The 27,027-nt window shown below is 35.7% G+C and overlaps 1 protein-coding gene and 1 pseudogene across 1 annotated transcript in view; both read left to right on the top strand.

Moving 5' to 3' along the window:
* Positions 1–12,452, top strand: part of LOC141431581 (neuroligin-4, Y-linked-like) — a 46,756-nt pseudogene extending 34,304 nt beyond the window's left edge.
* LOC141431630 (uncharacterized) overlaps positions 1–27,027 on the top strand; it is a 254,792-nt gene that overhangs the window by 3,580 nt on the left and 224,185 nt on the right. The window lies entirely within an intron of this gene.

Below are 27,027 nucleotides of genomic sequence, written 5' to 3'. Positions count from 1 at the left end.
TAACTCACGCCTTAAATCAAGTTTAGCTCAACATGATTCGGGCTAATTCGTAACCCTTCCTCTAGGAGCAACGCGACTCCGCGGCTGCAGTAACACGCGCACTTGCGCTCTGCTTGCGCGACTCTCTGCGCGCGTGAGTAAGGAGCGGCCATACCGCTGTTTAAAAAGCAGTGACGGTACGGAATCGCAGTGACTCATCATATGCGCACCGTTTTTTTGTATGCTTTCCACACCGCTGCTTAAAATACGCAAACGGTGCGGAATCGCAAGTCACTGTCATTTTAAGCAGCGGTGTGTAGAGCATGCGATAAAAATGGTGCGCATACGATGCATCCCTGCGATTCCGTACCGTCACCGTTTTTTAAGCTGCGGTGTGGCCGTTCCTATATCCGGATTAACTTTAATTTCACATGAGTGACTCTCACGGTTGTTTTATATCATACAATTGTTTGATTTAAGATGTCATTGTTTCCCATAAATTTGTTGCCTCTAATTTCAAAAGATAGCATTTTTTTTGTATTATTATTCATATTTGTTAACGATGATCATCATTTTCTTAAAACATGACGTTTAATAATTATAGCTTTAACAAGTTCCCTGTCCGTAAAGCAACTTCGTACCAGGAGTTTGTGCTTACACTATAGAATCACGTAGTTATGTACCGGACGAGGGTTATTCAATCTAATATAAAACGTTTACATGTTGTTAAATATGTTGAAAACTATAACACAACATTAGGAAATACAATATTCACACACATATATAGTTTGGCCATGTTATGGCCATGGTCACACCATTTTATATGTGTATGGGAAACGTGTTAATGGTCCATTATTATACTGATATATATTATTTTTTTACATTATATTATATATATGTATCAACAGAAATATTTTAGGGTAAGTATATATTTTATTAAAAGCACTAATTGCGTTTCTTCATTATGTTTCATCGCCTTAGCTTCAGATAGGTACCTATTCGTTTTATTTCTGAGTCGAAAGTAAAACAAAATCATTCTATTAATATATCAATAAAAAAATGAAAATGCCTAAAAAAAGAAGGAAAAAATAACACAATCAGGGAGACTTTCGTGACGTTAAAGGGGGGGTGGGGCAAATAGAGGAGAGACGAGGAGAGTGTATAATTTTTTAACTTCGCATCATAAATTATGATCTAACCTATCTCCATAGACAAATGTAAGTAAGTCAACGTCATAATTTCATAAATAAGTGATCACTTTTGTACCTTGTCACTTTAACGTCATGTTTGAAAAGCCATACGAAATTGTGTAACGACTGAAAGCGACAAGGTACAGAAATGATCACTTATTTATAAGGTTGGCTGTACCTACTCCATATGTTTTGTCAAATTCTCCATCCATTGCAAATTAGTTTAACTGAACTAATTACGAAGTGTCGTACTGATAATTTATATTGTTCAATAATTATGATAACTTTCGTTAATATAAAGATAAATTAAATATTTAAACAAACAAACTTAAACTGAAAACTGCTAAAAGCTGAAAATTCAAACTAACAACAATTAAATAATTGAAACTTTTAGTTATATGACAAACAACATTACCTTGCCTACGCTAGCTGGCGCAGATGCACGGAGCGGGCACACACCTGCGGGTGCGGGTGCAGGTAAATAAAATCCGGGGCACGCGGCGCGTTTGGTTAGCGCTGCTCAACTGCTTATACTATTTTTTAATAGGCGTCCACCCGCTCCGTGCAAACCGCGTCAGCCCTAACAAAATTTCATTAGAGGTGACCTTACTTGATAAAGTAGGAAGTTATATAAATGCACCCCAGACGTTGTCTAGGTCTTAAACGTATACATTCAAGCGATATCAGTTAATAACATTTTGTTAAATTACTTCAGGTTTGCGCCGACACGTGCACCCGCCCCATGGGACGACGTGAAGCAAGTAGATCAGATTGGTCCAGTCTGCCCCCAGCGCTTGCCAGATATCTCAAATGAAACTCTGGCTTTGGATAGAATGCCTAAAGGTAGACTGGAGTACCTACGCAGACTGCTACCAAGACTGAAGAATCAGAGTGAAGATTGCCTTTACATGAATATTTATACTCCCGTACAAGGTTAGTATATTTTAAGGTTCCCTGTTTTCTTAACAAGGAATATCCCTTTTTAGAGCGTAATATAAATAAGTAGATGAATAACAAGGATACTAAAGAGGCAGCGCAATTATCCCATGTTTTATTAGGCAGGTACTCAGACAAAACGATAAGAGAAATATGCTACTGCGCACTTAAGATAACAAATCTGGAAAGCATAGTTGTCAATTTTTTATACACTAGATGTCACTATTCAGGTTTGATGTCAGCAAAGCAGTAGGAAAATGCTAGGAAATCCACATTTGCTTCCCTGTGACTTTAAGATGCATATAAAATATAGTCCCGTAAGTAAATACTTTCTGCCGATTTTGCAGCCCTGCCATTTATAAATTGTGTTCTATAAACTATCTTTCCACTCAGCGCACCTATATTCTGCGGTTCACTGAAAACAAGACACGTTGATCTGTTCTCAGCCTTGACTTTATTTCCAATACCGTCAATTTATTGCTGTGTGTCGTCCATGAAAATGGACAAAATTGTATTTCTTTCTCTATTTGCTTTTGTGTAACAGTACTAGACATTCCTATCCTGTTTAGATATTATTATTTATTATTTTTGAAAAAGAACAGTTTGTAAGTATCGTAGGCCTACAACTTAAAAAAAAATATGTGTTCGCTTTAATTATCGATAACGAGGTTACGAAGCAGGTTGGTTGCAATTTTAATTTTTCCGTTCACGGGTGATTCTTCGAAGTCGTGATTTTTGTTGTGTAGTATATATATTTGCGATTATATTATATACTCGTTTCTAAGACTGAGTCTTTTGGTTAAACAACTCAATAGCAAATATATATATACTACTAAAATTTAGATATACTCAAAAAACGAAATCACTATATCTACTTAGGTGAATTCGCTTAGGAAAAAAATATATTTTGTAACAGTACTCGAACTTACAACGGCCATATCGGGTACAATACAGTCAGGAGCATAATGAAATGTCGACTGAAAAACGATAGACAATCTTTCGCACTTTGCGCTTCAGCTTTTAGCGACAAAAAACTTAATCATAGCTTACAATAGCACCCAGCTCTATCTAGATAGTAGCGTACTTTTGTAAAGTAGCGATAGGGTTTTTTATCCGTATTTTACTCGTAACAAAAGACACATGATGTTTGAGCTTTTATTCTGGTATCACTCAATATAAACTCATGGCACGGAGAAGTAGAAAACCTTTTAAGTGGTGACTTTGACGTGTTATCATTATGCCGTTTAGGTCATAAATAGGACTGTGATAAGTTACCCACCGGTGTAAAACAAATTATTATTACTACTACTATTACTAATAGAAAACCGGTTGCTTAAAAATAAATAAAAAAGTTACCTGAAAGGTTGGCTCTTGAGTTAATTTCTTATGTACCATCAGCAAAATATTTGGTCTACCACCATAAAATCGATTAATTACCAAAAAAAAACATTATTTAGAAATACCACATCCATCCGTTTTGTCAGGTGAACATTCGAGATAACCACAACAAGCTCCCTAATATTATCTTTAATCATGTTATGTTGTACAGTCAAAAAACTGAACTGCGTACCAAAGTGGAACTTTTTCGCTGCAAATGTCATATTGACAATCTAAAAGACAAAAACATCCAAAGACATCATTTAAAAATTCACCTTGGTTCGTGATTTAGTTACGTCGACTGTACTTACAGCTATGCATTTAAATTAAGTATCATGTCTATTGAAAAGACGAACATTATTTAATGACAAAACAAACTTTACCTTTGTAAATCGCACCTAATGGAAAGTTTAGCTATCAGCGGTCTGAGATCAGTATAATTGCTTGAAGACTACCAGATTAAAGCATTCAAAGAATAAAAGGGAAACTGCCTTAGTCCAACAAATTATAAAGACAGAATAAAACGCGAACTGACATAAAAGTGAAGGCTGTGCCTAAATCTTAGAAAGAAGAGGGTTGGTTATTAAAGGTTTGCATCTCCACTCTTCAACTCTCAACTCAACTCTTCGACGTTCTTAAAGGTTTAAAGATAAGACTTCGTCTTGAATCCAAAACGATATTGCCATGGGTAATGACTTAATCAATTAATGTATCCTGTACTGGTCAGAATTTCTTATGTAACACAATAAAAAGAATATTGAGTGAGTTTTTTTTACACAGTTATTATTCTGTGACCTAAATTACAGTTGGTCCAACTCTGCAAGCAAAGTATCCAGTTGTTATTTTTATCCACGGAGAATCTTTTGAATGGAATTCTGGAAACGTTTACGATGGAGCGGTACTAGCTAGCTATGCAGGACTCGTAGTCATTACGATTAACTACAGACTTGGAATTCTGGGTAAGAACAGTTTAATTCTTGAACATTTAGCCTCTTTATAGTTCATTTTAAATTAACTGTAAAAAGATTATCCAGCATAAAATACTCCGTCATTACGGATTTTTCTATGATACCCAAATGTTAAAGTAATGGTGATAATTTTATTCATATGTATGATATAACTCTACGTATTTGTGTTATCAACAACTTAACAGATGAGTAAAGATTACTTACTATACACATTAGAAAAATTATTTGTTTAACATCATATTTTACAGGTTTTTTGAATGCTAATCCCATTCCCCATCTTAAAGCCAGAGTCGCTAATTACGGACTCATGGATCAAATAGCAGCATTACACTGGGTTCAACAGAACATAGCCTTGTTTGGTGGTGACTCAGGTAACGTGACCATGCTGGGGCACGGCTCAGGAGCGGCGTGCATTAATTTTCTGATGATCTCACCAACAGTTATGCCTGGTGAGTAGAACAAAACTAAATTGAATTGGTATAAAACTAGCTATATCAAATGAATTGATAATGATTAATGATATCAATGTAACGTTCTACTGTTTCAGCTTTGAATGCTCATCTTATATTTGCAACGTAACAAACAGTTGAATTTAAATAGCTATTAATTAGTTTTCTGTTGATGTATTTTGTTATATCCGAAAATGATGTAATATATATTTTTCGAAAATTATACTATTTTTATTTCAGGCCTCTTTCATCGCGCTATACTTTTGTCTGGCTCAGCTTTGAGTTCATGGGCACTCGTTGAAGATCCAGTTAGTTTTTCCGTCCAACTAGCCAAGCAGTCCAATTGCACTTTACCAGAAGACATTGTCAAGGATCACGAACTAATTGTTGATTGTTTACGCGAAGTTCCACTAGAAGAACTCATGTCAGCAGAAATTAGTACACCAAGTTATTTAACAGCATTTGGGCCATCAGTAGATGGCGTAGTGGTCAAAACTGATTACGCAAAAGAGTTGCTTACGTTCTTTATCCCGAATGACTTACAAGGATTTACGAGCGTGTCAGGAGTTAATAATTTTAAGGCTGATAAAAGAAGTGGCGATAGAATTTTTGGGATAAGGGGCGGTCAGAATAAATACGATCTGCTTTTTGGAGTGGTTACGAGTGAAGCGCTGTGGAAATTCTCAGCTCAAGATATACAAAACGGATTTGAGGGTGAACGGAGGGATAGGATAATAAGGTGAGGTCGATGTTTATTCAGCAAATTGGTGTTTGGCGACCGCAAGGACTGGTTACATGGGACATATCTTTTGGGTTTACTGCAATGGAAGGGAATCTTCTGGATCGGGATTGAATTGGAAGCTTTGAGTATTGAGTTCATTAAGTGTAAATTACATACTGAATGCAATTTGTAAAACATGTTTTTAGTAACGTTCCGATTTTGTTTTAGAACTTACGTTAGAAATGCCTACACATATCATTTAAGTGAAATATTTTTCACGATAGTCAATGAATATACAGACTGGGAAAGGACAGTACAGGTAAGTTCACTGTAAATACGTCTTTTAAATTGCAAAAAGAAGAATGCCAAAAAATATTTTTATGTAACAAAAACCTAAAATCGATTAAAATGAATTATCCATTATACCTTTATAGTTTGGAAGAGGATATCTACCAGAAGCCGTATTGTCAAACGAACGGGCACCTGCGATCACATTCACCATTTTTGCTACCCTCATGCTAAATAATAAACCGGGTGACAGAAAGAAGCAGTGAAAACTATTATGATTCCAAGTGCGTTAGGCAATAAGACCTCAGGCCATAAGTATAGCATTTGTTTTCGAGAAACAAATCCCCGTGTACTAAAAAAAAAGGAAAGTTCATTAACCTACTTATAATAATAATGTTAAAGAATGTAATATGTATGTAAACGATTAATTTGTCAAAGAGCTAATATAATAATCTTAGTTAAACTATGTTCAAACTATGGTGTCTATTTACTCGTAAGTAGTAAAGCATACAAAAGATGTACCCACAACTCCTTAAAAGTAACTACGCCATCCTTAGATGAGTAGAACTTGTCTTAGCTAAAATGACTCGTCCCTCACTCAACTAAGTCAGTTAATTATAACTAATTAGACAACAAAATCTTACAATAAACGCCCGAGTCTAACGGCTATTTAGTTCCCTTCCATGTACATTATGAACATGAAATTCATGTGACCTCTTGATAAAACTGTCTTCCAGCCCAATTTCTATGCGGTTGGAATACCTATAGACTTCTATTTCATAAGCATCATTCGCTCGTATATACATGCTCATAACTAGTTGATGTGATACGTCTCCAAAACAGATTCAAATTGTCGTTATTCGGCCTATTGTTTATGATACTCTTTTTTGGCATTTTTCTTAGTTGTAATAAAAAGTTGAGATTATTTTTCGAGTTTATTTTTGTATTCACCAGCATCCAATCAACACTCGAGACGCAGCTGTATTGGCACTCTCAGACGCGCAGTACGTAGCACCATTGGTTCAAACGGGAGACTTCTTAAGTGTAGCTAAGAGCTCACCGGAATCTGGACCAAACACGTTCTTTTATGTTTTTGACTACCAAACTAAGGATGGAGATTATCCACAGGTAAAAAAATATTAGTTTCCGAGTGTTATATATATTAAAGGCCTATGTATTCATTGTTTTGTATCATAAATAGTTATGTATACGCGTTTTCAATATGTCGCTCGCATTAAGCTAAAACGTTATTTTTAGAGAATGGGATCAGTGCATGGAGAAGAGTTACCATATTTATTTGGAGCACCTCTAGTGGATGGTTTAGGTCATTTTCCAAAAAATTATACCAAGTCTGAGGTCGCATTATCTGAAGCTTTTATATTCTACATTGCGAACTTTGCGCGAACGGGGTAAGTGTTGAATTTTCCACACAACGTACTTTATCTGTGCTTTGCGAATACTTTTTAGACAGTTCCAAGAATTACAGTTCATCATCTTTACCTATACCTAACTACGTAGCTATGTAACGTAACGTAATGTAACGGCAAGTTATATCTTGATTTTCACCCACTTCCAAGCTTCCAACTGTAGTATTGACCAAGTTTCGTAGGTAAGTACTTGATTTTTAGGCAGGGCTCTTAGGGAGTATAGGTAAAAAACTTAAATACTTAAATGACCTGTAGTAGTAACGTGTCTGTATTAGCAAATTAAGTTACAAATTCGAAAAATGACATAAGCTCCATATCAATACTGTGCACTACTACATACAACAGGTAATTTATTTACTTATGCTTTTCACCTATAACTACTTTGACTAAGGATGACATTCAAGGTTTGATGTGGGACCAATAGGGCAGATACTGAAATTTCAAGCCAGAATAACGTAACTTGGCCATATTTGGATTTGTTGGAATAGTCTGAGGGTGTACTGTACTGTGACCAAAAAATTTTATCCAGGGTTCTGATAATGGAACAGTCATGCAGGTTTATCATCAAAGCATGTCGTTAGTTTTTAAACTATTTCTATTATTTTTATACGATGATCTTCTTTCAATTATTTTATTTAATATCACTTCCAATTATTAAAAACTAAAAAAAAAAGTAGGAAGCAGAGAAATCCGATTACTCACACGTTCTTAGGGCAAACCTTGGTTAATTAGTGATAGTTAGGTTTATTGACAATGTATTGAAGACTGTACCTATCGAAAAGTGTAAGGACAAGTGAAACGTAATTTTTTTAATGTTTATTACAATGCACAGGTAAGTTCTCATCATATGATTCAAAGACATTTTTAAAGCTGGTTGCTGTTAACTTCGATTATTTAATTCTGAATTCTGGCGTCTTTTCGCTCTTGGCTTCGGACATTTTTCATTAGGTTTCGGACAACATTTAAGTACGGTGACAAGTTTATACGCTTTTGACCAGGCTTTTTTAAATTGTTGTATGGAATCCGCTGCCGATAAACGTTTTCGAAGTAGTCTCTGCATGATTACCCAATACTCCTCGATTGGTTAGGTTAGGTTAGTTTTATAAAATCCTGAAATATTTACAGTTTCAGAAATACTAAACAGTTGGGAAATGAAAAGTTGCGAAATGAAACAGGTGGCCAAACGTTATTCGCCGAAACATTAGTAAACCGTGCTGCCCGCACCAGAGATTTGATGGTAACCCACGACATGCAATATGTCGACAAAAATCTGAATCCGCCAAATTACCTTGAAGTGGTTTACTAATGTTTCGGCAAATAACGTTTGACAATCTGTTTCATTTCGCAACTTTTCATTTCCCAACTGTTTAATATTTCTGAAACTGTAAATATTTCAGGATTTTTATAAAACTAACCTAAAGAATTCTACACGATGGCCCTGAAATAACTCCTGAAATATTTACAGTTTTAGAGATTGCGAAATGGAAAGTTGCGAAATGAAACAGGTTGCCAAACGTTACGTTGCGAAAAGACAGTACTCGGGGCAGCACAGTGGCAACTAGCCTAATCAGGCCAAAATAAAGTAGATTCCCTATGGCGTCGAATCATAGTCAAAATCCCGTTTTCGCAAACACTGTTTGATGTAAAGGCCAGTATTCATCGTGCGTGATGAATGCCGTCGATTTTATACCGCAATCTTTTTGGCCACATCTCTTATTGAATCAACGAACGAGCTTTTGATTGTTCGACATATTTTGGAATCGATAATACGATTATGTGAGCCAGTTTTTAATTCAATCGCTTTTCGGCTTGTCATCAAAGGATAACTCTTCTCCATACTTTTTATTGACATGAAAAACAGCAGAACATCTCGTATGTATTTGTTAACGATTCGTTGTCGTTGCTCAGGTGTTAAGGCTCTATATAGTGTCAACTATTACGTCAATATGTCGTATATTTTTTATAGAAACGAAAAAAGAATAATGGCGAGATGTAGTTGTCCTTATACTTTTCGATACAGTCTTTATTACCTATAAACTAAGATTTATTTTTCGGAGTCTTTTTGTATTTTTTATTTCAACTCCAAATTTGTTAGTAGCGACATCTCTTGTCTGGGTGAGCGGTTAGTTCCGAAAGAATGTGACGTCTGTCGACGCAACATAGATGTCGCTAGTGCTGCTGCTTAAGTAGCATAGTGGAAATTAGCAATCTGAGATATGTATGCATACGAAAAATTCGTGTCTAGATTCCTGTCCAGCAGTGGTGTAGGGGTTATAGCACGCAGCACGGAATGCTGAGGACCTGGGTTCGATTCCCAATGCTGGTCTCTTTTTCTGGTTTTTCTGTGCATCCATGTCTCAGTTTGTATTTAAGACCTACAAATTAAATTATTTTTGACATGTTACTAATTAAAAATTTATGAATTGGCCTACAATTTTTGAACTTCTGGTTATATTTATTAGGTACCAAGTTTATTTAATGAGCATTTGTTTTGTCACATGAAAAAGTAGGTAATTAAGTGATATTCAGCTTAATATGCGTGACATGAACTTGGATATTCTGTGATAGTCAAGTTAAGCTGTTATCTGTTATGGCAGCTCTTCAACTGGTTAAATTGTACTGTTCTGCTTTTACGTAAGAGTGCTTAAAAAAGCTGAAAAACCCCCGACATCCCTTAGGCTTATCCCTTTTAGGGATAAGTTCGCGTCTGTACTCTTTTTGTTTTGTTGTCTTCTTTTTGTATTATTTTTATGTTTTATGTACAATAAAGTATTTACATACATACATACATCTACGAATAATCGTAGCCCAACATTGTAATTTCAAAGCATGTCTCAAAAACGGTTGACCTGATTAAAATGAAACATATCTAAGAACGAAGGCAAAGAAACTGGCTTTCACATACAAAAACCGTATCGAAATTTAATAACTACTGCGGAAAGCATAATTCCTTCTGAATTTTGAATGGTAAAAGATTAAGCATTTCAAGGTATGTTTTCGCCGTAGGAATCCGAACGAAGCTCAGCGACAAGAATCCCTGCTACCTATTTCCAGAGAACGTAATAGGTATAAAAGCATCATATGGGATGAATACGACACTTTACATCAAAAGTACTTGGAAATTGGTAAGCAATTAATTTATTTATAATTGATACTTCACAAAATCAATATTTTCATTAAAGTTACAGTATGTTCATTACCAACTCACTAACAGGTTAAACTTTTCTTCACTTCATTGCTAAGGTTCGAGAAATAACTAGAGCAAGGATCAATTTTAAGTTAATTGCGTCGACCTTTTCACCCAACACAACGTCAAAGCAATTTCGCCCCACAAAATTCCAACAAAACCCTTACTCATTCAAAAATTCTATTGCAGGCATGAAGCCGCGCATGAAAAACCATTACCGGGCCCATGAGCTGTCCGTGTGGCTGCGGTTGATCCCGGAGATACACAGGGCTGGGATGAAGGACGTGGTTGCGAAACATAACCTTTTCCGAAACCACAACGACCCAGAACTATACGACGGGCTAGTCCGGCCTGATCCGCTCACCCGAGCTAACTACTTTGACCCCACACTTGAGCTTTACCGCAGGCCTATATACAACGTCACCTTGGATGTGCCGTCCACAACAATGGATACTTACGTCACAACTTGTGTAAGCGTAATGTCAGCACGGCCTGGATCCGCGGTCACCCAAAGTCAAACACCAAACAATACTCACTCCCAAGACATTTCAAACTTAGAAGTGGCTGGCTATACAGCATACTCAACGGCTCTCAGTGTCACTATTGCTATAGGATGTTCGTTACTAATCCTCAACGTGCTAATTTTTGCCGGCGTGTATTATCAGAGAGACAAAACTCGTTTACAAGTGAAGGCCTTGCAACAGCAACAAAAGAGAACCCACAACTCTACTTTCGACAGTGTATCTTCAAAACACCCTCACTACTTCATTGGCCATTCTCAAAGTTCTAGTACAATCGTGGACATAGATCATCAAGATAAAAATGCAATCATTGCAATGACAAACCGTGTGCCACATTTTTCGAATGCAAACTGTCCAAATGTTTGTCACACGGGGATACAAATGTCCAATTTATCGCAAAAAGCAAGTCCGCCAACTAGTCGGGGGTCAGTGTACGACCTTACCGCGTAAAGTTGGATTTAGTTACCAACAGCAAAACCAAATATGCAATGCAACAAATTGCATGACACTACCTAAGAACGCGACGTTCATCAGCAGCTCGAGTAACCTGCCCGACGTGCAGGCGCAGACGGGGCAGTCGCTGGCTGCCGGCAACGGCTCCGTCATGCCCCCTCCGGCGTCGCCGACTTCGCAACATTTCCAGAAGTCGAGAGTTCCTCAAGCGGCTATGTCGGAAATGAATGTATGAGAAATGGAAGATATTTACAATTATGTGTAAAGTGATACCTTTGACACTGTTATGTGCGGGAATTGACACTTCGGAAATAAAGTGTAGTCACTGGACAATGCATGGTTGTAAATATCTTAAACACCAATATGTATATAAATTTATATACTACTTAAGAAGCAGATATTTGTTAAGATTTAAACTGGAAATGTAATCAAAAGAAATTTATGTGTAAGTGATATAACTGTCTTTGAATATTATTACTTTTATTCTTGTATATAGTTATATTTACACACTATAGGTCAATATTCCATTCCATTACAAATGGATTTAAGAGTTAAAAGGGTGAACTAGTAACCGACATAATAGTTACCTATCTTTAATTAATTAGAAAAGTTTTAAAAATCTTACTGCCCTTATGGTTCACACATATTTTCAAATCGACGTCGTTTTGATTAACGTGTGGTACAGTCATATGATGACGTACTTAATGTAAATAATTTAGAATCTTAAAGACTGTGTATTTGTAATAGGAGGATGTTTAATTTTAGGTAGAGTCATTGTTTAATTAGAAATGTTATTACATTGATTTATGCTTCATTTTCCGAATATAACTTAGTAAATAAGTCCTTTTTTCTAAATCTAAGTTCAGTAGCCAAAATAAACCAGTCGCCTTTAATTCACTTATGTTTATTATTATCATTATTATGGCAACGAATTACGAATAGTGTGTAGAAATTTTGTAAACTGTTAGTTCCTAAAACAGTAAGTGCTACTTTTGCGGTTTTTGTTTTTAAGTGAACTAGAATCCCAACAAAAATCGTACCCTCGACTGTGAAAATCGAACTTTATTCACATATCGAACTTTTCGAGTACGTAAAATAAAACACGCTTCATGTCCGAAATTACTAATTTGCCGTGAAAATAAATAATTTTACTAATTTATTTCTAAAGTTAAAATATTGACCCGGATCTCACGTCTTAAATTCGAGTTTAGCCCGACACGTTTAAACTAATTGTAGCCCGTCGTCTTCTCACGCGAATCGATTTGCTGCAACACGCGCACTTAATCCGCCGCTTTCTTTTCGCGAACTACCCGACGAAACTGACACCGGACACAACTACCCCGTTTTCTATCTTCATTTTCATTAACTGTCAAAGTAGGGTAGCTTCAACACAACAACATCGCTCTGTAGAGATACGTTCACACACACTGCGCGATGACGCAGCACGCGTATTTAACACCGTTTTCCAACTCGGAGGTACCGTCCAACCACTATTCCGGTTAAAATTCGGATGACTACCAATCTCGATGGATTCACGTAAATTGGCCATGATACTGCAGTTTAGCATGCAATCAATACCAGTCTTAAGGAGTGTACGAGTCTTGTGTACAGTAATCCGATTTTTACTGCATTTTAATCTTCTTTTGGTATGATTTTCTGTTAATAGGTACAGTAATTGTTTCGAATTTGGAAAAATCTAAATGATTTATTTCAGGGCACGTACCTATTATAAACGATTTTCAATGACGTTATCATATTCTGTAAATTCTATTCTTTATCTTTGCATTCAAATATTTGTAAATAATTTCAGGTAAAGTGAAAAGTGTTTTGAAAGGGTTTTTTGCGTTTTTCACGAAACGCACTTTTTGCACTTACTGTTGTTTAAGTTTTGCACGGCAGGACAGCGCTCCTCCTTTTCTCTTAATTTTTATTTTGCTGCAATCGGGTAAAAAGAGGTACTAAATACATGTAATATATTTTCTGACTTATGGACTCCGTGTTTTATGAATGTTACTAATGGATATGTGGATATGTGGACTTTTCTTAATTCAAATTTACACATAATAAATATACTATGCCTATGTTGCTGGAAGTTAAAACTAAATCTGTTTTTATTCGTTTTATTTTAATTATTTTAGTTGGCATAGTGGTCACAATGGTTATAACTTAGTACATGACTTGATTTTTGATTGATTTAGGCTTTTCTTTGCGGAGGTTCATATCAATTAATTGAACTACATAACCTTGCTTCTCCGCAGCTAAAAACGTGCACGTCGATGGGACACATTATAATGTTAATTTGCATAAACGTCAAAGTGCCATATATGCCGATAACAGAAACACATCCATGAATGGATGGTCTTCTTTTTTATCAATTGCTCTGTATGTATGATTAACTACTGAATGTTTTCATAATAATTGCGTACCCATCGTATTTTTGGATACTACATGAATCGCGTGTTAATAAAATATGTTAAAACTAATTAAGTTAAAATTATCTAACCGTTACTATGGATTCTTATGACAATTAATAAAAAATGTAAAGTTAATGACTAATAAATAATAATATTTGTGAAAAATAGATTTGCTTTTATTTATTTTTAACGTTAAAACTTCAACTCTCGAACCTTGCTAAATAAATAATCATTGTTTCACGACACTGCTCGAAAATGTGTCCATAGATAACCTAAATCCAGTACACAACACAAAGCTTCCTATATATGTACATTTAACAGCTGACTCATTTATGGCTCGCAAAACACGACAACAATGTAACACATAACCTGTATTTCATAGTACGATACGACTTTTTATAAAATATTTAAGAATTTCATTCCCGGCGTGCTGAAACGACAATTAGACCAATCAAAAGTAATCGTCTGCTGCATGTGAAATTAAATTTACCAATGAGAATGCGTCTTTCATGACTTTTATGAGGGTTTTTTTCTTAAACGTATAATAGGTATGCACAAAATGCTTTTTAAATATGTTCAAATATGTTTAAATAGGTTGGGTACTTCGGGGCTACTCCGAAAATCGGAGTTCGTGTCGTTCCGTCCCTCTGACACTTATACTATTTAATATGAGAGTGAGAGGGACGGTACGATACTAGTGTTGCCGATCAATATAGTCCACTATCGATAGTGTTCTGATAGACTATCGATAGTTTGAGCAAAAGCGACAGTTATCGATAGTATCGATATTATTGCTGTCTAATAACAAAACTATCAATACTACCTATCGATACTATATCGGTTACTGTATTTCAATAGTATCGGTTGCATCTACACGGGGAGGTGGGCAGAACAGAAGCTGCAGCAACTGAATATTTTAAGTACTAAGTTTAGTTGGTTAGGTTTGCTAGCTGCCGATAAAAAAAAATTTTTAACAAAAAATGGAACCAACTTCAAAAACCTAGAAGATAATTTTCTACTAGTTTGAAGTTGGTGCCTCAGCACGAGCCAGCAGCAGTGGAACTATAGTCGTCTACCTCACCTAATGGCTTTAATCACTCCTGGTGGCACGTGCTGAGGCACCGACTTCAAACTAGTAGAAAATTATTTTCAAGGTTATTATTTTCATTTTTTGTAAAAAAAAATATCATAGTTTTTAGTGATTTGTAGCCAAAGTTCATCTCACAACGATTCCATTAAGCTCAAACATGGCATAGTTATATTATTTTATAGCAGAGTGCGGGTACCTACGGTTTTCATCATCAGGTCCACTTCACCAAATGATACTTTCTGAAAGTAAATACTTTACTTGGTGTTAAAATGCCAAAATCGCTATAGGTGTGCTTTAAAAATTCGAGGGTTGCCTTCGATTTCTCTAGGACTCCATCATCAGATCCTGACTTGGTGTCAATGGGACCACCTCAGAAGTATGAACTTTAGAACTAAAAAAGTATTTTGAAATTCGGCTCACAATTGGCGGAGTTATCGCGTAACAAACATACAAAAAAAAACATACACCCGAATTGAGAACCTCCTCCTTTTTTGAAGTCGGTTGAAAAGATAATTTGGTAGATATTATGTCGTCGTAAAATCGATAATACTGACACGGAACGGCAAAAAAAGAAGTCTGTGTGTGTGTGGTGTGTGTTTGATAAAAAAGGTGATAAAGTTGTTTGTAACATTATGTAAGCCAGAATTTAAGCATTTGTTACGTACGACACATAAGTAACATGAAAGACCACCTTAAGCGAAAACATTCGCAGGTACTTACTGTTCGATTCTCCGTCTTTGGACTCTGCTGCATCGCATCCTCCTACGGCAATGAAGCTCAACCAATTATTGGTCATCCAGCAGCGTACGACCTGATAACACGTATCCATTTTGGGTTCCGTTTGTCACGGCGTACAGTAACATGGTTGTGCATTATTAGGGCGACCGGATTTTGCTCGGCCAGTCAATGTACGACCTGTTATTGTACCTACGACGTCATAATCTGAATCCATTCGAATCGAATGACCATAGATGTGAAGCGCCAGGACCAATATAAGTTATTTTCAACTAAATTAATTAATATTTGGTGTACACGAAAAACAAATGTAAATAAGCACGGATTATCAGGCCGTGCATTATTTGAGCGTACATAAACACTCAATCCCTAGCTTTTCACTCCCGATGATCAGTCGTGAGAATTGATTGCTTGCTGTCAAAAGTGTGCTCTTATTATTAGGTCGTACAAAATCAGGTTGTCCAATAGCACCTTGAACATTATCGGTACAGGTTGATAAAGCTCGACGCGTATTTCGAGTGACATGTGCACAAATTATCACCAGAAAATAATTTACTTATAACAGCAATGACACATACACAGGTTAAAAAAAACATAAAAAGGTCCGGCTTAGTTCACTGGGCACTGGGTTCCTGGTGGCTATCGTAGAATATTACACTTTAAGCATGCTGTCTCCTGAAATAAAATTTAAAAGGAGGCAAAACTGTGATTAATGTGATTAGTAACAGTATGAATAGTTATCATCCCATAGGAACACAAGATATTTTTACGTAAAATTTTGAATTGAAAACATATCTAGATGTATCCTTATCCTTATTAATATTTTAAATGCGAAAGTGACTTTGACTATCCATATGTGCGGGTGTGTGTTTGACTGTCACCTATTCACACATCAACCGCTAATTATTTCAGTTTTTTTTTAAATATATAGGAAACTAGATTTTGCCCGTGACATCCCATGAGAAATTTTAAATTTTCCAGGATATAAATCTTTTTCGGGGTCTTAAACAAACACAAAATTTTATCTAAATCAGTTCAGAAATCTAAGCGTAAAGAGGCAAAAGGGCAAAAGACACTTTCGCATTTATAATATTGGTATGGATGAATAGCATGTTTTTTTTTCACAGCGACTACTGTAACGCACACTGGAATTTTCTGGTAAGACGCAACCGATTATTGTAGAAAGACAGACGGATACTTTGGATGCGTAACCTTAAAATGGATCAAACATTAAAAATTTGGTTCATACCACTCGTGTGCGGTATCTTTTATTCCACAAAAAAGGTCGATTGTAGAGTCACCGAAAGCAGGTATGTTACTGAATTTTTTAGAACGTTGCACAAAAGCCTGTTCCCGCCAGCTGTCAAGTTTATTTTAGGATTGTCGGGGTAGACGATTTTAAGACTTAGCCTACTCTAAGCAAACGTGTGAACAGATTTTCACACATTCATTTCGTGTTAAGAGCGTTTATACCTGCTGAGCTGGCAACGTTGCATTTTTGTTAGTTTTTCTCGAATATTCTATAAAAAATTTATGAAAATTAAAAATTTGGTCTAATAGAACTCTTCTTAATATATAACTTAATGTTTCTACTACAATAATTATTCTTGATAGACTTTTATATTCTTTAAAAACGAACAAATGTTTATTAACGGTTTTTAAAGAAAATCAAAGTATATCACGAATAATTATTGGAGTAGATACATCTTATAAAAACAATCCAACAACAACAATTTTGTCGGGATAAAAAGTAGCCTATGTCCGTTTCCTGGTTCTAAGTTACCTCTCCACCAATTTTCAGCCAAATCGGTACAGTCGTTCTTCAGTTATAAATGGTGTAACTAACACGACATTCGTTTATAATATTGATGAGAGATGAGAATAAAATCTCAAAATAACAACCATGAAATTTGGTATGTGGCTAGCTGGACCTCTGGAATAACACATAGGTTACTTTTTATTTCGAAATTCCCTCGGGATAGGGATAAAATCTCGAAATAATAACCGCTCTGCTTAGAGTTAGTTTGTAGGCAGCTGGACGTCTGGAATAACACATAGGTTACTTTTTATCCCGATATTCCCACGGGATACCTAGGGATAAAATCTCGAACTAACAATCTCTGGGCTTAGAGCCATGAAATTTGGTATGTAGGTAGCTGGACCTCTGGGATAACACATAGGCTACTTTTTATCCCGATATTCCCACGGGATAGGGATACACACACACACAAACATCACGCCTGTATTCCCAAATGGGGTTGGCAGAGCACACGAAACGTTACCGCTTCGGAGCTACTTGTAGCAATTTTAGGTTTAAAATTGAAACAATATCAATTTTGGAAATAATAATGTATAATAGTAATGGTGTCCTAACCTGACTTTGTTTTATTTAATCCTTATTATTCTAATAAACTTTAAACGTAATGTTTATTTATACTCATTTAGTTACGTTAGTAAAATCCTACATTGTTTAGCTAAAAGTTAACACGACATAATCATTGTTTGTCTGTTAAGTAGGCGGTACGTAGTTCGCCGGGACAGCTAGTTAACTTATATATTAAGAAGAGTTCTATTAGACCACATTTTTAATTTTCATTCAATTTTTATGGAATAATCGAGAAAAACTAACAAAAATGCAACGTTGCCAGCTAAGCAGATATAACGCTCTCAACGAATGTTCACGCCTTTTCTTTTGCAAAATAAAATGTCACATTCGTCAAATTAAGTATATAAGTATGACCTAGTCTGGATTGTTCATTTTATTGGTTTTTATGGCGTAAAATTAAATATCCGTCGCGATCTTAAGAATTAAAAAAGTAAGGCAATTTAATATTTACATAAGAACACATTTTGACAGAAAAAATCAAATGGGATCGGGAAATGTTACCGATGGGAAATATCATCGGAGACGCAGCTAGTAAAATAAAATGTACACCAGATGGTTGATATTTTATTTCGTGAACATCTCTCGTTCGTCGATTCAAATATAATTCCTGTTCAGTAAACTAAAGGACCCTCTGCACAGTGATGAATGATGATACTAGTAGCTTTAATAGAATTTAAACTACAAAAAATATTCAGCAGTTAAGTCTTATGGTTTGAAGAAAAATATTATTTCATAAAAACCTACAGATTGAACCATTTTAATTGCAGTATAATTTTTTTTTTTTTATAAGTCGAAAAAAATTGTGGAAACATTTTGAAACTTAATGTAATTTTGACGCATCCGTACTGTCAGCCGTGCAGCCAGCTAAATAAGAGATAATGCAACTACAACAACCAGTTGTTGAAAAACTGCCTAACAAATTATGCCTACGGACGATAATAAAAAAGGTTTACCGACGAACATGAAAACGCTTTAATGCTGGTGAGCATATTACATTAATATGTTAAATGAATTGCAATTGTAGTTGTTGGAGATAATTCGGAGTCTCGGGGCATTATTCGTGTCATGCATTATTATACTCCGAAATATTTTCCCGTTGAACATCTGAAAATTACTGTTTTATCAATGTATGTTTCCATGAAGAACTAAAATAATAACCCTGTTTTTGGAATTACGAATGTATACACGAATATGTATCAACACCGCATCACGACCTTACCTTACCTTTTTATCCGTTACGGGACTGGATTGACATGACAATCAGTATAGTTTGTTTCAGTTAAAATGACGAAAATGCACTAAACACGGGATTTTAGAACTTTTTTTGTTGGAAAAGATAACAAAGATACATAATAAAACTGACCGAAGTGTGGCACGTGTACTAGAGTAGCTCAACCCTTCTTGATCTTTGAAATGAAAGATTTTTTTTTAAGCCGTCTATATGTTGTAATATATTGTAATGCAAAAAGGATTAAAATATACACAGTTCAATACAGTGCGGTTCACACTCAGGTAAAAATGTATTTTTAATACCTACTATTCAAAAATTGTACCAAGTGATTTTGACACAGTATATAATTATTATTTTAGAAACGCACGTCGTGCAGTGTAATACCGACAAACAACATCAAAACTATCAAGATTGTTTGTTCGTATCGTGTGTCATTCGTGTGTCACAAGTTCAAATCCCACCAGGCGATAATATTGAGTTTATGTTTTTGTAAGAGGGCTTGGGCCGTAGTTCCGACTCGGGCCCAGTGCGGATTGGGAACTTCACACACACCAAAGAATTTATCGTTGGAATATTTGAAGGACAAGAAACGATAGTAATAAGAATAATAATATTCTCCTTCTGTTTCGACAAGTACGAAAGAGACAGAAAATCTCGTTACGCGCTTCGAGGTATCATGCCACGGTGGCCCACCCAGGCAGGGACATAATTTAGTTACTACGGCAGCGTAATATCAAATTTCTAACATGAATATAATTTTTTTTGAGGTCAGCGCCACCGCCATCTAGTGAGATCTTAGTAAACTAACTAAGTTAGTAAATAAGTAAATACCGCTAATACACTTCAAACACATAGATGGCGCCGTTTCTTGCGTCAGACGATTATGTTTTGGAATTGTCCATCGACTTTTGCTAGCCATAGTACATTTTGCATTTTTTTTTTATTGTTTGTACTTCTTTATAATTATCTCGTTTGTAGTCGTATGAATAAACGATCCATGTACCTACCGCACATTAAGCTTAATATTGTTAATTTTGAATTTTCTTCACTTGAGTTGCTTCCAATTACCTGATTTCAAACCGTGCAAAACCTTGTTTCAAATGAGTCAGGTATAAATTAAACATTAAAGCTACAAACTTTAATACCTCGTAAAGTATAAAACGAATCGTCTTTTTATTTTTAGAAGGCAAATAAAACATTTTTATGAGGATGCTGCGACCTTAATGCCAGTGTTTATGCAAATAATGCATCGTTTTATTTACATTTAAATTATTGAATTTGTGTGACAAAATTAAATGCATTTATAGCGTTTGAAGGTTTTGGTCGGAGTTCAGTGCTTAGTTAATATTTTATCACTGATAGCATTAACATAAACTTATACTAGCTTTTACTTGCGATTTCTTGCGCGTAGACAACATAAGTAATACGAATATTTTTTTTTTAATGCAAGGTGATGTAACAGTTTCTTTTTCTAAAAACCCAATTGACCTACCTACAAAGTCAAAATACAGAGATGTAACATTTTTTTCGTGTTGCACTGTGTACAACCTAACAACTACCAATATCTATTGGTAAAATGTCTTTTTTAAACCAACCTCAATGATGAATTTACTTAATTCGATCCTGCGGGAATTTTGCATTCTTCCGTAGAAAAACAGCCTATCCTCCGTAGATAAACAGAGATCCTGCAGATTACTATTAGTGAAAGGTTTTTTTTAAATCAGCTCCGAGTTTGGATTGTCTTACTTCTATCTTGCGGGAATATTGGAATTTCCGAAATATTTTTTTTAAAAGCAGTACCTAAGTTGAATTTACTTATATCTATCCCGCGGGAAATTTTCATTTTCCCGGAAAAAAGTATCCTATGTCAATTAGAAATACTGTAGCTTACTTTTGGTGAAAGAACTTTTAAGGTCAGACCCGAATTTGAATTCATTTATTTCTGTCCCGCGGGAATTTTGCATTTTCCCGAAGAAAAGTAGTCTATACTAATGAGGAGTAGTGTAGCTTTCTTTTGGTGAAATATTTTTTAAAATCAGCCCCGAGTCCCCGAAGTTGAATTCAGTTTTTCCTATCCCATAGGAATTTTGTAATTTTCCGAAGAAGAAGTAACCTTTGTCATTTGGGGATAGTCATATCACATAATAATTATGTAAGATTTTTTTAAATCAGCTCCGAATTTAAACTTATTTATTACTATCCCGGGGGAATTTTGCATTATTCCGGATAAAAAGTATGTCAATCAAGGATAGTGTAGCTAACGCTGAAAGTTTTTTTAAAATCGGTTCAATAGTTTCAGAGATTCGACTACAAACAAAGAAACGAAAAAAAATCGAAAAGTCCTTCCTTAGTGCACCTCTACTACACTCGAGGTACATGTATACCAAATTTCAAGTCTCTAGCACCAGTAGTTTAGGCTGTGCGTTGTCAGTCAGTCAGTCACGGTACTGTTTTATAGGTATAGATATAGTGAAACTGACTCCTTGACTTATATATATCAACGCAAAGCACTAATACTAGCGCTAGGTACTAATGTACCTAGAAACTTAAAATTTTCGGTATAGGGGTTCCTTTCATGATGTAAGTGAGCACTAAAATTTTTTTTTTTCGAAATTCCCACTGGATAGGGAACAAATGGGATTTATATTTTCTCTTCAAAATGGCCCTATTTCCGTAACTATAAATACTAAGTAAAAACTTCAAATTTGGCATGCAAGTAGGTAATACTAACAGCTAAAAACAATTCTCAGGATTTATCGGTTTCCCATGGGATAAAACGAATAAAGAGGATTTTATACACCAACTGAATCAGAAAACGCACAAGCTAAACTAATATAACTAAGGTCTAGAGATTTGGCAACCTGATGTAAATCTGGTGGCAAAATAATAATTTTGCAGTGACATATTAGCCTACTTATCCTGGCCAGGATTGTCCCCGTAGAAGGGAACTCCTCAAAAATTGATGGCACACACAAAAGACTACATGATTGTTAAATAACAATGACAATGCTTTTATATGATATACACCACCTGATGCTGCAGCCATCGTCGTCGTCATCTGCTGATGACGCAACTCCTCAAGGGCTGATAGCACAGATACAAAATTTTACATATAGGTACGTTCAACAAACTGACACAATTTCTTTGCTCACCCGCGACCTTTATGATAGCTACTATTATGCATGAAATATGTGTTCAAGCAGTTCCTCCACCTCCACACTGTACGACACAAACAAATCACACAAATCCATCTATCACCACCACCACATTACACTGACGCGTTTCGAACTTAACCAGAGCACATCTTCAGAGCAACACAACCGTTCAGCATGCTACAGTGTGGAGGTGGAGGAACTGCAGGAAGACAATTCTTGCACAATCGTATTATAAGGCCGCGGGTAAGCCAACTAATTGTTTTAGTTCATTGTGTTAGTTAGTTCATCGTACCTTTGCAAAGTACCGCCTGATTCAATAGATTATGTACGTTCAGTTTTGATGTACCTACACATCACTTGAGAGACTTAAATATACATATAGCTAAAAATATGAAAATAAAGTTTTCAAAAACAAGCTATTACTTGAAATATGCTCTAAAAACGAAAATAAACATTAAATACCTACGCCAAACCAATCAACATCAACTCGTTACGTAACACAATTTATTTATAATTACCTAAAGAATTTACCAATAGAAAGCCACACTATCCCTGATTGGCATAGACTACTTTTTAGGGTTCCGGAGCCAAAATGACCAAAACGGAACCCTTATAGTTTCGCCATGTCGGTCTGTCTGCCTGTCCGTCCGTCCGCGGCTTTGCTCAGGGACTATCAATGCTAGACAGCTGTAATTTTGCACGGATGTATATGTTAACTATGCCGACAAAATGGTATAATAAAAAAATAAAAAAAGTTTATTTAGGGTAACTCCCGTAGACGTAAAGTGGGGTGATTCTTTTTTCTCATCCAAGTCATCCAACCCTATAGTGTGGGGTATTGTTGGATAGGTCTTTTAAAACCATTAGGGGTTTGCTAAGACGAATTTCCGATTGAGTAATTTTTTTGCGAAATATTCAACTTGAAAGTGCAAATTTTCATTAAAATCGAGCCCCTTCTAGAATCTAAACCGGTGGGTGGAAAAATTTGAAAAAAATCAGAATGGTAGTGCGTATATCAGTAAGTTTGCTTGAGAATTATTAGTAGTTTAAGAGTAAAAAGCAGCCTAAGGTATAAGCCCACCCATACTCAGCAAATAAAGTAATTATTATTATTTTAATAAAATTATTAAAATATACCTAAACTTGGAAACCTAAACTGATTTTACAATTTCTCTGGATATAATCCTATATCGTGTGTTAATGTTATGTAAGTAAGTGAACATTTAACGAATTTTTTGAAACTTAACGAGATTAAATCTCTAATATATAAAATTCTCAGGTTACAATGTGTGTGGCTAAACACCTCTGAAACGGCTTGACCGATTTTTATGAAATTTTTGGGTATATTCGGTAGGTCTCAGAATAGGACGTAAACTATGTTCATACTTCTACGCGGACGGAGTCGTGGGCAACAGCTAGTATTTGTATAAATAATTAAAACCACTGAGGTCTGTACCTCAAATTTTAGATTAATTAGCTATGGCGTTTAATTCTACGAGTACGAAGTTGCGGGTAAATTTGATCTTTATTTTAAACCATATAACGTTGACACATTGACACAAGAAATCGATGTAAATTTACAGCTAGAAATTTACAGCGAAACACAACCCAACATTTTTATTCCGGTCTGGGGACCTACATCACCCGGCGGCACATTCATACAACAGTTATGACGCATGAGGGGCATTACTGTCTCATTATTTACAAGTTATTTGACCAAAACCTATTGCAATGTCGCTACGTGAAAAACTTTCTACAAAATGGAGGAAGAAACTAAAACTTAATTTTTTTTTGTTATTAAGTAAGTTAGTATGAGACAGACAAATAGACAATAGATTTATCACATCTTTACGGTGAAGGAAAACGTCGTGGGGAAACCTGCACAAACCAGCGAAGCAATTCAATGGTTTGTGTGAAGTTCCCAATCCGCTTTGGGCCCGCGTGTTTATTATAAATTTACGGTATGGAGGGTCTATATTAATTCGCATAAATTAATTGTCCTAATTGAAATTGTCATAACGTTATTTCGCATAATTATTAATTCGCATAACTGAATACGCATAATGTGTATTAGCATAACGGTAAGTTGGCATAAATTTAATTAGCATAGCATTAGTTTTTATAAGTATAGAAAAGTATAAACATATAATGATTATTTTAATGAAATTGTAAAACAACAACATCGCACTGCACAAATAATGTAAAATTGTGGTTTTATCGATTTCCGAAAGACGATCCAGGGCGGATTGCCAATCCTGCTAACTATCACGTTGGGTGCGTGCGTGCGGGTGTGTGTTTGTTAGGTACTCTCTCATGCTAAAACTGCTGGACGAATTTCCATGGAAGTTGGTAGCTAAAGGTAGTAAGCTTGATATCTGATATATCTTATGGGCGTTATTTATCCCGAGATTCCCACGGGATCGGGATAAAAGCCCAAATTTCAACAGCCAAGCTTAGATAATATGAAATTCTGCAAAGGTACTTGTTTATTATATGGTAGTACAGAACTCCAACACACGCTTGACCGGTTTTAGTAACTGAATTATTGCCGTGCACGCGTGACTGAAGTTTCCATCCCATGAAAAATCCTCTGTGATGATGTTCACGTAACAAAAACTAGGTACTTTGAAAATTGCCGAGCGCGATGTTAATTAAAATAGACTTACGCTCCTTTGAGCTATCACTGCATGGACAAAAGCTTTCGCTTTTTGAAATGCAAATAAACACTTTGTACATCCAGCACTATTCCTGGAAAAGCTACCTAAAAATATTATGAAGCCATCAGAAGTCATATTTCCAAGAAATGTACCTAATGTACCAGACCAAAGTAGATCTTGGTAGAAACATTCGGTGTAGGTATTGTTTGCAAATACCGGTTTACTGACTATTATTCCTGGTATATTAACTGACCATTAATTCGTTACAAAAATGGAATTCATTTAAAATTCCTTTTACGAACCTTAATGAAGGGAAAAAACTGAAAACAATTGGTTAGCATTTTGGCGAAGGGCGAAAGAAAATAGGAAACAGTTAATTGGTAGGTGGGTAGGTAGGTATACAGCTGTTTGTAAAACATTTTTGCTGAATGCGAAAACGGAATGCTTCAATTGGAGCCTACGACTTAATTTATACTTAAGTACATAAACTTATTTTAAAAGATATCGCTTTTGTTCAGACAATCTCTTTCAACCTCGTCATAATCAATAATAACAATATCTATTTAGTCAGAAAGGACACGACTGTTTTACACATTTACGTCTTATATACTTAAATTCCTCCTATGTCCTCCTATGTCCCGCGTCTGTTGTAGATCTACCTTTTGTGAATCAGCACGAACTTCTGTGGATGCATGATTTTATGGGTATTGAAATGCGAGATCATTTGCGTCAGCATTATATTTTTCGAATATTTTGCTAAACGCTGATAGGATGGACACCGGAAGATACCGTAAAACGGACTGAGTAGACACGATTTTGAACTTCCAACCTATTTTTAAGAATGAATTTAAATAGTAAAGGACCTAAAATTGTTTTTTTTTGTGATTCCTAACAAGCTCTCCGAGATTGCATCAGAAAAATAAGCCTTATTGCTTTTGGTATAGCGAATTTAAAAAAAAAAACAAGATTTATACAAATCCGTAAAACGGGGTCAGTAGACACAACATATGTGGTGAAGAGAGAATTCAGTCAGGGTTGTCATAATTGTGAAAAAAAAAATATGCGGGTGATAGGACCTTGTCAAAGGAATAAAAAAAATAGTACATTACTGTAGAGGCCGGGAAGTTTTAAGAACCCCAACGTATTCATTTCTATTAACCCCTCACGTCGTTATTTTTCACCCCTCTGTCGTATCTTCTCACCTCAAGCAGCGTGCCTAATCACCCTATAGAGCGCATCTTATCACTCCGTATGCCGTGTCTATTCACCTCAGTTTCTAACTGAAATGGTTACGAAATTACTTTTGTACAATTATAGCTGATTATGAATAAACTCGGTCAAACGTTATAATTTATCAAGAAGCCGTGGTGGCCTAGTGGTTTGACCTATCGTCTCTCAAGCAGAGGGTCGTGGGTTCGAACCCCGGCTCGCACCTCTGAGTTTTTCGAAATTCATGTGCGGAATTCCATTTGAAATTTACCACGAGCTTTGCGGTGAAGGAAAACATCGTAAGGAAACCTGCACAAACCTGCGAAGCGATTCAATGGTGAGTGCGAAGTTCCCAATCCGCACTGGGCCCGCGTGGGAGCTATGGCCCAAGCCCTCTTGTTCTGAGAGGAGGCCTGTGCCCAGCAGTGGGACGTATATAGGCTGGGATGATGATGAAATGTTTTATTATTTAGACACTGCAGACACCGGGTAACTAGATGAAAACGCCACTACACTGTCATTATCACTAAAATCACTATTATAAAAAAGTTTTTGGAACTGTTATTTCTTACCCTGGTGAAGTCTCTCTTTGCACTAAAATATTTAATACTTCTGAGTAACTTCACGACTATCGAGTGTTGTAAGCAAAATAAA

This window comes from Choristoneura fumiferana, chromosome Z, assembly GCF_025370935.1.
Source record: "Choristoneura fumiferana chromosome Z, NRCan_CFum_1, whole genome shotgun sequence".
Lineage (NCBI taxonomy): Eukaryota > Metazoa > Arthropoda > Insecta > Lepidoptera > Tortricidae > Choristoneura > Choristoneura fumiferana.
The sequence above is the reverse complement of the archived record's forward strand: the minus strand, read 5'-3'. Positions and strand labels throughout refer to the sequence as shown.